This window comes from Solanum lycopersicum, chromosome 7 (genome assembly GCF_036512215.1).
Source record: "Solanum lycopersicum chromosome 7, SLM_r2.1".
Lineage (NCBI taxonomy): Eukaryota > Viridiplantae > Streptophyta > Magnoliopsida > Solanales > Solanaceae > Solanum > Solanum lycopersicum.
Window position 1 is genome coordinate 31,936,994 of NC_090806.1, and position 13,059 is coordinate 31,950,052.

The following is a 13,059-nucleotide window of genomic DNA, read 5'->3' on the forward strand; positions in this document are numbered from 1 at the left end:
TCCTGTTTATAGATGTGGTGCACAACACACCGATAAACAACACTTTACTAGACACGGTCTGTAGACACTTCTGAGGAAGAACCGCTCTGATACCACTCTTTGTCACGACCCAACCCAATGGGCCGTGACTAGTGCCCGTTTTGGACACCCACATACAAACCTGCTAAGTATAACCAATTGAAACTAAGACAATATGGAATTTAATCAAATCAAGCCGACCCCAATGTCATATATATATAAAGAGGACCTGTCTCATAAGGAGTCATAACCATTCAACCGTAACAACATACGCGAGCTGACAAGGCCGCCACTATTCAAAGCGTAATAACATACGTAAGCCGACAAGGCTGCCACTACACAATACACAATGATGTACGCAGCCGACAAGGCTACCCCTGTACAAGCGGACATCCCAAACAAACCATGTCTAGACCATTACCCAAAACATATATATACAACCCACATAATGTCCACAGACCTCTAAGAGTACAGTAGTGAAACTTGATGGGACAAGGCCCCGCCGTACCCATAGACGAGCAAAAGACTACACAAAAAGTTATGTACCAAAATGACTGGGCTCCGGAACAGTGGAGCTCTCCCAATCAGCAGAGTAGATATCCTAGGCGGGAGGATCACCGAACTGCGCGTCTACACTTGCGGGCATGAAACGCAGCCCCCCGAGGAAAGGGGGGTCAGTACGGACAATGTACTGAGTATGTAAAGCATAAGGTAAAGATGACAGGATACCAATATGGTAAGTCGAAACAAAATATCGCTACACATATACCCTTTTAAGTGAAAATCATGCATATATTTAACATATAAGGTGCCCAGCTTCCCTAGTAAGGGGCTCGGCAAAATAATCATCACGTCATCTCCGTCACCATCATCATCATAACCATCCTCATCACCAATCATATATAAAATATACATATCCGGTCCTCTAGTGAGGAACTCGGTGACATATGCAACAAACTTCGCACGAACATTACCCGGCCCGGGACTCGGTGAAATGATAAATGACTCTATGCACGAGCAGAATATTATGAGCAACCATATGCAATTAAAATCATTCCTTATAACTCAATAGAACAATCAACGTGAACCAGCAAGGAGTATTACCAAAGATTAATGTTTTATCAAGATTATGAACCTTTAATACGATATGGAAACGTAAAATCTCAATGACTCTAAGAAGCACTACCATAGATATTAGAGATCATCATAGCCTTAGACATAGCCGATATCTAGAGGAATAATTGTGGAAGCAAGAATATAAGTCACCTAGACGCTCTAGAGGTAAGTATCAAACCTGTCCGTTATTCGCTTATTTTTAAAAGTCATGCCAAACAAAGAAAGAAGGGATAGCGTTACATACCGTATAATCGAGCCGCACGTCCAATATTTACTTCTCAAGCTACTAATCTATTACAAGCAACAATCGTGCCGCAATTAGATAAACATCGCGCTTTACTTTCTTGTAAGCTAGCTAATAATCTAACAAAAATTCGGCAGCACTTCCCCTATTTTCCTTACTTCATCCCAATCCGACAACAACCCGAATTATCCATAGCAATACCAATAACACATATAACCCAACGAATCATATTAAACAACCCCCTCCCTAAAACAGTTCCATCTTGGCAACCATAGCAGCGAAGCAACGACACACCGAGCGATAACTCGTTTTATAATTGGCAACAAATCTACCTTATCATATTCATCCTTTGGAGTATATACTCATAATCACATTTAACATATACATAATACCAAAAAAGAATTTTCCAGCAGTTTGCTTTAATCAAAACAGCCCAAGCACCAACACGACACCACTAATAATCCGATTATGGTTTCCGTTCATACTTAGCACATTCAATAACTAAAACAAACTTCCTAAGCTACTGGTCACGCCCCCTTCTTAAAATTAATGGATAATTAACAAAGGTATCCTAAATAATTAACACACCAAACAAGGAGATTACTAACAAAATTTTTTGCAGCTGCTGGCCAAGAGTTGCAGGGTTGGTTTCTCCATTTCCATGGCTGCCTAAAACAAGTGGTGAAGAAGAAGATGATATGCAGCAATGCATTTCACCACTTTATCTAGAATAGAGTGGATTTCTCCACCTCATTTAATAGTATGAAGTGGAGGCAGCCCCCCTCTACACCTGTCCACTAAGTCCAGCTCACAATCTGATCTTTTTTAATTTTTGCCTTGAGTGGTGGGGCCCACTGGATTAAATTAATCCTAATCAGCCACCAATTATGAGTGGTGGGGCCCATTGGATAAAATTAATCTAAATCATCCACTAATTAATCCCTCACTTAAAGTTAATGACACTTACATTAGCCAAATCATACTTAATATCACATTTGGAATTAACATCCTTGCTGAAAAGCACTTGGCACTTAAAATAAAATCTCATCCCCCAGACTTACGTCTACTAGATCATGATGCGCACTACGTATAAAAAAATACAAGGCATAACACATACCCAGAATTACATCAAAATCAACAATATCTAAGATAACCAAGTCTACATAACTATTGCTCCCCACAAAAGTCACCAAACAAGACCTATATACTTTTTCAACTATCACAGACTCACCGACCGGAGTTGACACACGAATAGGTATGTCAAGCAATTCACAATGTAAATTAATACCAGTAGCAAATGAGGATGATACATATGAAAATGTGGAGCTGGGATCAAATAATACAGAAGCCATACAATCACAAACCAAAAGATTACATGTGATACCAACATCTGATATCTCCGCTTTCAACCGCTCAGGAATAGCGTAACAATGGGCCCAATCACCTGTTTACCCGTTGCCCCTACCATGTTGCACTGCAGTAGTTCCCATTTGTCCGTCGCCCCGGCCGTTTTGGTGACCACCATTACCTCGGCCACCATGTCTTCCATAATAACGGCCTCTACTATGACCACCTATTCCTCTAGCTATTCGGGGTCTATAACTCTGTTTTGGACAATTCCTCCTAATATGTCCAGTCTCCCCACATCCATAACACTCTCTGGAGTCAAGCATAGGTCTCTCAGAGAAGTGTTGACCGGTCTGAGGTTAACCCTCAACTACAGTCTGTAGTGAAGACTGAATTGGTCGGACTGAGTAACCTCCTGAACCCTGTCCTCTAGATTAAGAACCATTAAACTCACCTCCCTTTCTAAACCTTTTTGATGTCGGTGCCATGGTGAAGTCATCTGGCTTCACCCCTTCCACCTCTATCACGAATTCTACCACTTCTTGAAAGGATTTTGCCGTAGCCGCTACCTGTAAGGCTGAAATCCGCAATTCTGACCTCAGCCCGTTCACAAAATCGCGATCCGCTCTTGTGGACTAAAACAAAGTTGGGTGGCATACCGGGATAATGCACGAAATTTAGCCTCATATGCAGTAACCGACATCCTATCTTGCTCTAGGCTCAAGAACTCATCTCTTTTCCTATCCCTCAAGGTCCGGGGGATATACTTCTCTATAAACAAGCTAGAGAATGATGACCAAGACATAGGTGGTGCCTCTGTTGGTTGACACTCAACATGTGACCGCCACCACATTTTGGCGTTTCCTTGAAACTGATAAGTCACAAACTCAACACCAAACCGTTCTACTATACCCATCTTGTGTAGTAGCTCATGACAGTCAACCAGAATATCGTAGGCATCCTCAGATTCAGCACCCTTGAAGACTGGAGGTTTCAATTTCAAGAACTTATTGAAAAGTTCTTGCTGATCATTTGTCATTATAGGCCCTATAGTCAGACGAGGAAACATGCCTATTTGCAATGAGGCATCCATGCGGGGAGCCACAGTAGCTGCATGTTGTACCTCCGGAACCCGAGGTGCTGGTGCAGAAAACACTGGAGGTGTCTGGCCCTGATCAGATAACCCGCTAAGATAAGCAAGAACCTGATTGATCATCTCTGGGGTAGGTTGGGGTGGCAATCCCTCATTCTGTTCTTGTTAATTCTCCCCTTGCTCACCCTCTCTTACCACTTCCTCAGTCGGTGGAGGAGTCACCGCCCTAGTACCAGATGGGCTAGGTGCTTGTCCTCTTCCTCTAGAGGACGTCCTCCCACGACCTCTTCCGGCCTCTTGCCACTACTCCTCTTCGAGCCACACCCCCAGTGGCTGGCTCAGACGCTTCTTATCTTGTCGGTGTTGGTGTTGGCGCAGTCTTTGCTCTAGTTCTAACCATCTGCGAGATAGAGTGAAGATGGTCAAATACCAATTTGTATCACCTAGATACCAATTGGACCCAAGTAATAGCACAAAAGAAAGAAAGAAAGAATGGAATTTTCCTAAAGTCATATAGCCTCTCAAAGAAAAGTAAAGGCTTCCCCCTACCATTCCTTAAGACTATACTAGAATCGTTCTTATGTGATGAGACCAACGAACCTAATGCTCTAATACCAAGTTTGTCAAGACCCAAATCGTGTCGTGAGTGGCACCCACATTTATCCTCCTATGTGAGAGAACCAACCAATCTAAACCCCAACATTCAACCATAATAAATAGAAAATAACGCGGAAGTCTTCAAACTCATTAATAAAAATAGATTAATTACTTGTAAAACTCAAACACTTATTATTATCCCCAAAATCTGGAAGTCATCGTCACAAGAACATCTATCCTCAAATTACTAATCTAAGAGTATCTAAGAAGCTAAAATAAGTAAAAAGCTAGTCTATTCCGGAAGTTCAAGGCATCAAGACATGAAGAGGAAGATCCAGTCCAAGCTAGAAACATTAGCTCACCCTGAAATCCGGTGTAAAGAAGACTGGCTAGAGTTGCGGTTGAGTTGAAGACGACGGCACTTTTGTTGCACTCTACAAATAATCAAGAAAACAAATACAAGTAGGGGTCAGTACAAGGCACAAGTACTGAGTAGGTATCACCGGCCAACTCAAAATAGAAAACAGTATATATCAGATAATAACATAAAATCAACCATATTCCTCAACAGGTGAAAGCAACAAGTTCACAAATCATGTGTAACCACATCAAACACACCTATGAGAACTCAAGTCTCCATACCATACTCATTTGGGATATAGGTTCTTTTCATTCGAATTTATTAACATAGTTTCAAGATTCAATATCTTTATTCCTCTTGTGTCGGTACGTGACACTCCAATCCCCTAATTCTACGTGTCGGTTCGTGACACCCGATCCCCTAATTTCTACGTGTCAGTTCATGACACCCGATCCCCTAATGCTACGTGTCGGTTCGTGACACCCGATCCCCTAATTCTACGTGTTGGTTCATGACACCTAATCCCCTAATTCTACATGTCGGTTCGTGACACCCGATCCCCTAATTCTACGTGTCGGTTCGTGACACCCGCTCTACTAATCTCATTCTATTAATTCATCAAGCCTTCTTTTATACCAAGACATCATCAAACTTATTACTTTAGTTCATCAAGCCTTCTCTTATACCAAGGCATCATCAACCTCATTACTTTAGTTCATCAAGCCTTCTCTTATACCAAGGCATCATCAACCTCATTAGTTTAGTTCATCAAGTCTTCTTTTATACTAAGGCATCATCATTAACAAGGTAAATTTAGGATTAGAGATTCAATAGACTCATCATGCTTATTCATCACAATTATATAATCACATCATGTAAGCACACAATTAAGCATATAGAAGGTTTTATATTACTACCCAACACATATCATTCGCTATTAAGATTCTACTACAAATAGCATAAAAACCATAACCTACCTCCACCAAAGACTCGTGATCAAGCAAGCAAATTCCCAAAGCTTTGTTTCCTCTTCGTTTCCCTCTTCTCTAGATCTTTCTCTTTCCCTCTCCTTGTTCTTTCTATTTTTCTTATTCAAACCCTCTTTCTTTTACCCTAATTAGCATATAATTAAGTATAAAAGATGATGAATTAACCCATTAATTGATTCAAGGTTATCTCTTTTAACCCTCAAGAAATTGGATTATTAATATTCAACCACTAACATTATAATTACAAGCAGGAATAGTCCAAAACGCCCCTTAAAACATTTAACAGAAATCCAACCCAGCCTGGGATTACGCAGTCTGTGACGGGCCGTCGTGCCCGCGACGGTCCATCCTGCTGAGTCGTCACAGAGTTTAGAGACTCAATTTATACTAAAGATTTGTGACGGCCCGTCATGCATGTGACGGTCCATCCTACCAGGATAGTAGAGGATCGTAGTGTCACGTTCCGACACCAGGATAGTAGAGGATCGTAGTGTCACGTTCCGACACCAGGATAGTAGAAAATCGGAGTGTCACGTTCCGACACCAGGATAGTAGAGGATCGGAGTGTCACGTTCCGACACTAGGATAGTAGAGGATCGGGTGTCACGTTCCGACACCAGGATAGTAGAGGATCGGAGTGTCACGTTCCGACACTAGGATAGTAGAGGATCGGAGTGTCACGTTTCGACACCAGGATAGTAGAGGATCGGGTGTAACATTCCGACACCAGGATAGTAGAGGATCGGAGTGTCACGTTCTGACACCAGGATAGTAGAGGATCGGAGTGTCACGTTCTGGCACCAGGATAGTAGGGGATCGGAGTGTCACGTTCCGACACCAGGATAGTAAGATGAATGAATATTGAGGGGATTGGATGTCACGTTCCAACACCAGGATAGTAATGAGAGTGAATCTTGAATTATGCTAATATACTCAGATTTAAAGAACCTGTTTCCCAAATGAGTATGGTGTGGAGACTTGAGTCCTCATAGATGTGCTTGGTGTTGTGGCCAATGGTTATGGTACTTGTTGTTGTCACCTGTTAAGTATTTGGTTGGTTTTATGTTATTATTTCATATATATTGCTTTCTATTCTGAGTTGGCTGATGATACCTACTCAGTACTTGTGCCTTGTACTGACCCCTACTTGTATGTTTTCTCTTTGTTATTTGTGGAGGTCAGCAAACGTGCCATCGAGTTCGACTCAATCGCAACTCTAGCCAGACTTCAGCATAATTAGATTTCAGGGTGAGCTATTGTTCCTAGCTCGGACTGGATTCTCTCTTATTCATGTCTTGATGTCCTTGAAGTTCGGACATGGACCATCTGTTTTCTTACTTTAGCTTCCTAGACACTCTTAGAATTAGTAATTTGAGGATAGAATGTTCTTGTGGTGATGACATCCAGATTTTAGGGATAGTAATTGATAAATTTTAGAAGTTATTAATTGATTTCGTCAATGAGTTTTAAGTCTTCCGCATTATATTCTATTTATATAGTATTGAAATGTTGGGGTTTAGATTGGTTGGTTCGCCCACAAAATAGGATAAGTGTGGGTGCCACTCGCGGCCCGTTTTGGGTCATGACAAACTTGGTATCAGAGCATTAGGTTCGTATGTGTCATCACACAAGAACGAGTCTAATAGAGTCTTGAGGAATGGTAGGGGGACGCCTTTACTTTTCTTTGAGAGGCTATAAGACTTTAGGAAAATTCCATTCTTTCTTTCTTTCGTGCTATTACTTGGATCCAATTTGTATCTAGGTGATACAAATTGGTATCTGACCATCTTCACTCTATTTCGCAGATGGTTAGAAATAGAGCAACAACTGCGCCAACACCCACACCAGCAGGTTAAGATGCGTCTGAACCAGCCACTGAGGCTGTAGCTCGAAGAGGAGCAGTGGCAAGAGGCCGTGGTAGAGGTCGTGGGAGGACGTCTTCTAGAGGAAGTGGACAAGCACCTGGCCCACCGAGTACTAAGGTGGTGACTCCTCCACCAACTGAGGAAGTATTAAGAGAGGGTGAGGAAGGGGAGAATGAACAAGTGTAGAGTGAGGAATTACCACCCCAACCTACCCTAGAGATGATTAATCAGGTTCTTGCTTATCTTAGCGAGTTATCTGATCAAGGACAGACACCTCCAGTGTTTTCTGCACCAGCACCTCAGGTTCCGGGAGAACAACATGCAGCTGCTGTGGCTCCCCGCATGGATGCCTATTGGAAATAGGCATGTTTCCTCGATTGACTACATGGCCTATAATGACAAGTGATCAGCACGAACATTTCAGTAAATTCTTGAAATTGAAACCTCCAGTCTTCAAGGGTGCTGAATCTGAGGATGCCTAAGATTTTCTGGTTGATTATCATGAGCTGCTACATAAGATGGGCATAGTGGAACCATTTGGCGTTGAGTTTGTGACCTATCAATTTCAGGGGAACGCCAAAATGTGGTGGCGGTCATATGTTGAGTGTCAACCGGCACAGTCACCACCTATGACTTGGGCATTATTCTCTTGCTTTTTTATGGAGAAGTATATACCCCGGACTTTGAGGGATATGAGGAGAGATGAGTTCCTAAGCCTAGAGCAAGGCAGGATGTGAGTTAGTGCTTATGAGGCGAAGTTTCGTTCACTATCCAGGTATGCCACCCAACTTTGCTTCAGTCCACAAGAGCGTATTCGCCATTTTGTGAAGGGATTGATGTCAGATTTGCAGATTTCAGCCTTACAGGTAGCTGCTGCAGCAAAATCCTTTCAGGAGGTGGTAGATTTTGTGATAGAAGTGGAGGGAGTGAAGCCAGCCGACTTCACCATGACATCGACCTCTAAGAAGTTTCATAAGGGAGGCGAAATTAATGGTTCTTACTCCAGAGGACAGGGTTCAGGAGGTTACCCAGCCCGACCTATTCAGTCTTACCTGCAGGCTGTAGCTGGGGGTCCATCGTAGACCACCCAACATTCCTCTAAGTTTGGAGGTTACCCCCAGACTTCGTCACTCTCACAGAGACCTATGTTTGAACCCAGAGAGTGTTATGGATGTGGGGAGACTGGACATATTAAGAGGTATTGTCCAAAATAGAGTTACAGACCCCCAATAGTCAGAGGTAGAGGTGGTTATGGAAGAGGCCGCTATTCTGGAGGACGTGGTGGCCGAGGTAATGGTGGTCACCAAAATGGCCAGGGTGACGGGCAAACTAGAACTACTGCAGCGCAACATGGTAGGGGCAACGGACAGAAAGGTGATAGGGCCCATTGTTACGCTTTCCCTGGGAGGTCCGAAGCGGAGACATCTGATGCTGTTATCACAGGTAATCTTTTGGTTTGTGATTGCATTACTTCTGTATTATTTGATCATGGCTCCACATTTTCATATGTGTCTTCCTCATTTTCTACTGGTCTTAATTTATATTGTGAATTGCTTGACATGCCTATTCGTGTTTCTACTCTTGTGGGTGAGTCTGTGATAGTTGAAAAGGTGTATAGGTCTTGTCTTGTAACTTTTGTGGGGAGCAATACTCATATAGACTTGTTTATCTTTTAAATGGTTGATTTTGATGTAATTCAGGGTATGACTTGGCTTTCTCCAAATTTTGCGATCCTAGATTGTAATACTAAAACTGTAACGTTGGTCAAGCCTGGGACAGATCCGCTAGTGTGGGAGGGCGACTACACTTCCACTCCAGTTCAAATCATCTCCTTTCTTCGTGTTAAAAGAATGGTTAGTAAAGGGTTTTTAGCTTTCTTGGAACACCTCAGGGATGATACTACCCAAGTACCTTCAATTGAGTCGGTTTCGATAGTCCGTGAGTTTCTGGATGTGTTTCCTGCAGACCTTCCTGGTATGCCACCAGATAGGGATATTGACTTTTGCATTGATCTAGAGCCGGGTACTCGCCCCATTTCCATACCCCCTTATAGGATGGCTTCCGCTGAGTTAAGAGAGTTAAAGGCCCAACTTCAAGAGTTGTTAAGCAAAGGCTTTATTAGACCAAGTGCATCCCCTTGGGGTGCTCCTGTTTTGATTGTGAAGAAGAAGGATGGAAGTCTTCGGATGTGCATAGACTACATGCAACTGAATATGGTAACCATTAAGAACAGGTATCCTCTTCCTTGTATCGATGATTTGTTCGATCAGTTACTAGGTGCTTGTACCTTCTCAAAAATCGATTTGAATTCTGGTTATCATCAATTGAAAATACGGGCAACGGATGAGCCCAAGACTGCTCTTCGGACCAGGTATGGAAATTACGAGTTCTTAGTAATGTCTTTTGGGCTTACGAATGCCCCTACTGCGTTCATGAGCTTGATGAACGGGATTTTTAAGCCATATGTGGATCTCTTTTTCATTGTATTCATCGCTGATATACTGGTATACTCAAACAGGAAAGAATATAAGGAGCCCTTGAGAATTGTATTGGAAATGTTGAGGGAGAAAAAGCTTTATGCCAAATTCTCCAAGTGTGAGTTTTTGATAGATTAAGTGTCCTTCTTGGGGCATGTGGTTTCTAAGGATGGAGTGATGGTGGATCCTTCTAAGATTGAAGCAGTGAGGAGTTGGGTAAGACCTACTAATGTTATAGAGGTAAGGAGCTTTGTTGGTTTAGCTAGCTACTACCGTTGATTTGTCAAGGGATTTTCTTCTGTTGCTTCCCAATTAACAAACTTGACTAAGCAGAGTGTTCCATTTGTATGGTCGGACGAGTGTGAAGAAAGCTTTCAGAAACATAAGACCTTGTTGACTACTGCACCAATTCTTACCCTGCCAGGGGAAGGTAAGAATTTCATTGTTTATTCTGATGCTTCCTATTCTAGTTTGGGTGCAGTGCTAATGCAAGCGAAGAATGTAATTGCTTATGCTTCGAGGCAATTAAAGGTGCACGAGCGTAATTATCCGACCCATGATTTGGAGTTAGTGGCAGTAGTGTTTGCATTAAAGCAATGGAGACATTATCTATATGGGGTTAAGTGTAAAGTCTATACAGATCATCGCAGTTTACAGTATGTCTTTACTCAGAAAGATTTGAATTTAAGACAGAGGAGGTGGATGGAACTACTTAAGGACTATGATATCACTATTTTGTATAACCTGGGAAAAGCTAATGTTGTGGCAGATGCTTTAAGTAGAAAGGCAGGGAGCATGGGAAGTCTAGCTCACTTGCAGGTTTCCAGAGGCCTATTAGCTAGAGATGTTCAGACTCTGTCTAATGACCTTATGAGGCTGGAAGTACTAGAGAAGGGAGGATTTTTGGCCTGTGTGGAGGCAAGATCTTCCTTTCTTGGCAAGATTAAGGGAAACCAGTTTACTGATGAGAAACTGATCCGGATCTGAGATAAGGTGTTGAGAGGAGAGGCTAAAGAAGCAAAAATCGATGAGGAAGGTGTTTTGAGAATTAAGGGAAGAGTATGTGTACCCCGCGTCGATGATTTAATTCAAACTATTCTTACAGAGTCTCATAGTTCAAGGTATTCTATACATCCTCGTGCAACCAAGATGTATCGTGACCTAAAGCAACATTTTTGGTGGAGTAGGATGAAGCGTGACATTGTGGATTTTGGTGCTCAATGCTCGAATTGTCATCAGGTAAAGTATGAACACTAGAGGCCTGGAGGGACACTTCAGAGAATGCCCATTACTGAATGGAAGTGGGAGAGAATTGCAATGGACTTCGTGGTTGGTCTTCCAAATACAATGGGTAAGTATGACTCCATTTGGGTGATTGTTGACAGATTAACTAAGTCTGCTCACTTCATTCCGGTTATGGTGACTTACAATGCAGAGAAGTTAGCCAAACTCCACTTTCCATCATATCAGATAGAGGTACGCAGTTTACTTCTATGTTTTGGAAAACATTGCATGATGAATTAGGTATTAGGTTGGATCTTAGTACTGCATTTCACCCTCAGATCGATGGTAAGTCTGAGCGAACGATTCAGGTTTTAGAGGATATGCTTCGTGCATGTGTGATAGAGTTTGGTGGTCATTGGGATAACTTCTTGCCCTTAGTAGAGTTCTCATACAACAATAGCTATCACTCAAGTATTGATATGGCCCCATTTGAGGCACTGTATAGGAGAAGATGTAGGTCTCCCATTGGGTGGTTTGATGCATTTGAGGTTAGACCTTGGGGTACTGACCTTCTGAGGGAATCGTTTGATAAAGTAAAATGCATTCAGGAAAAGCTTTTAGCGGCTCAAAGTAGACAAAGAATATGCAGATCGAAAGGTTAGAGACTTGGAGTTTATGGAGGGTGAGCAAGTCTTGCTGAAGGTGTCGCCCATGAAAGGAGTGATGCGGTTCGGTAAGCGAGGTAAGCTTAGTCCGAGGTATATTGGTCCATTTAAAGTTCTGAAGCGCGTGGGGGAGGTAGCTTATGAATTAGCCTTATCCCCAAGACTCTCATGAGTGCACCCGGTATATTATGTGTCTATGCTGAAAAGATACCACGGTGATGGAAACTACATCATTCGTTGGGATTCAGTTCTTCTTGATGAAAATTTGTCTTATGAGGAGGATCCTGTTGCTATTTTAGATAGAGAAGTACGCAAGTTGAGGTCAAGAGAGATTGCATCAATCAAGGTTCAATGGAAGAATTAGCCAGTTGAAGAGTCCACTTGGGAGAAGGAGGCCGATATGCAAGAAAGATACCCACACCTTTTCACAGATTCAGGTACTCTTTCTCGTCCTTGTTTTTCTTCTTGTGATCGTTCGAGGACAAACGATGGGTAAATTGGTATCTATTGTAACGACCTGTTTAGTCGTTTTGGGCAGTAGTGTTTATTATGGTAATAGCTTTCTGGGTCGATGGATCCCACGACGGACCGTCATGGGCACGACGGACCATCGTGGGGGTCTCATTTCAAAACACTTAGACTCTGGAAAAAATTGGGTACTGAGAAAAACTCTCTGAACTTCGCGACGGAAGAGCAGGACAGACCGTCGTAGGCACGATGGACCATCACAGACTGCTTTAATAAATTTGAGTCTCTAAACTCTGTGATGACTCAGAAGGACGGACCGTCGCAGGCATGACGGGCCGTCACAAACCTCTTAAATGGAAATGAGTCTCTGAACTCTGTGACGACTCAGCAGGACGGACCGTCGTAGGCACGACGGACCGTCACAGGCTGCGTAACCCTGACTGGGTCAGATTTCTGTTAAAAGTTTTAAGGGGTGTTTTGGACTATTCCTTCTTATGATTATAAAGTTAGTGGTTTAATGTTAATAATTCAATTATTTTGGGGTTAAAAGAGATAACTTTGAAATAAATAGTGGGTTAATTTTACCATCTTTTAT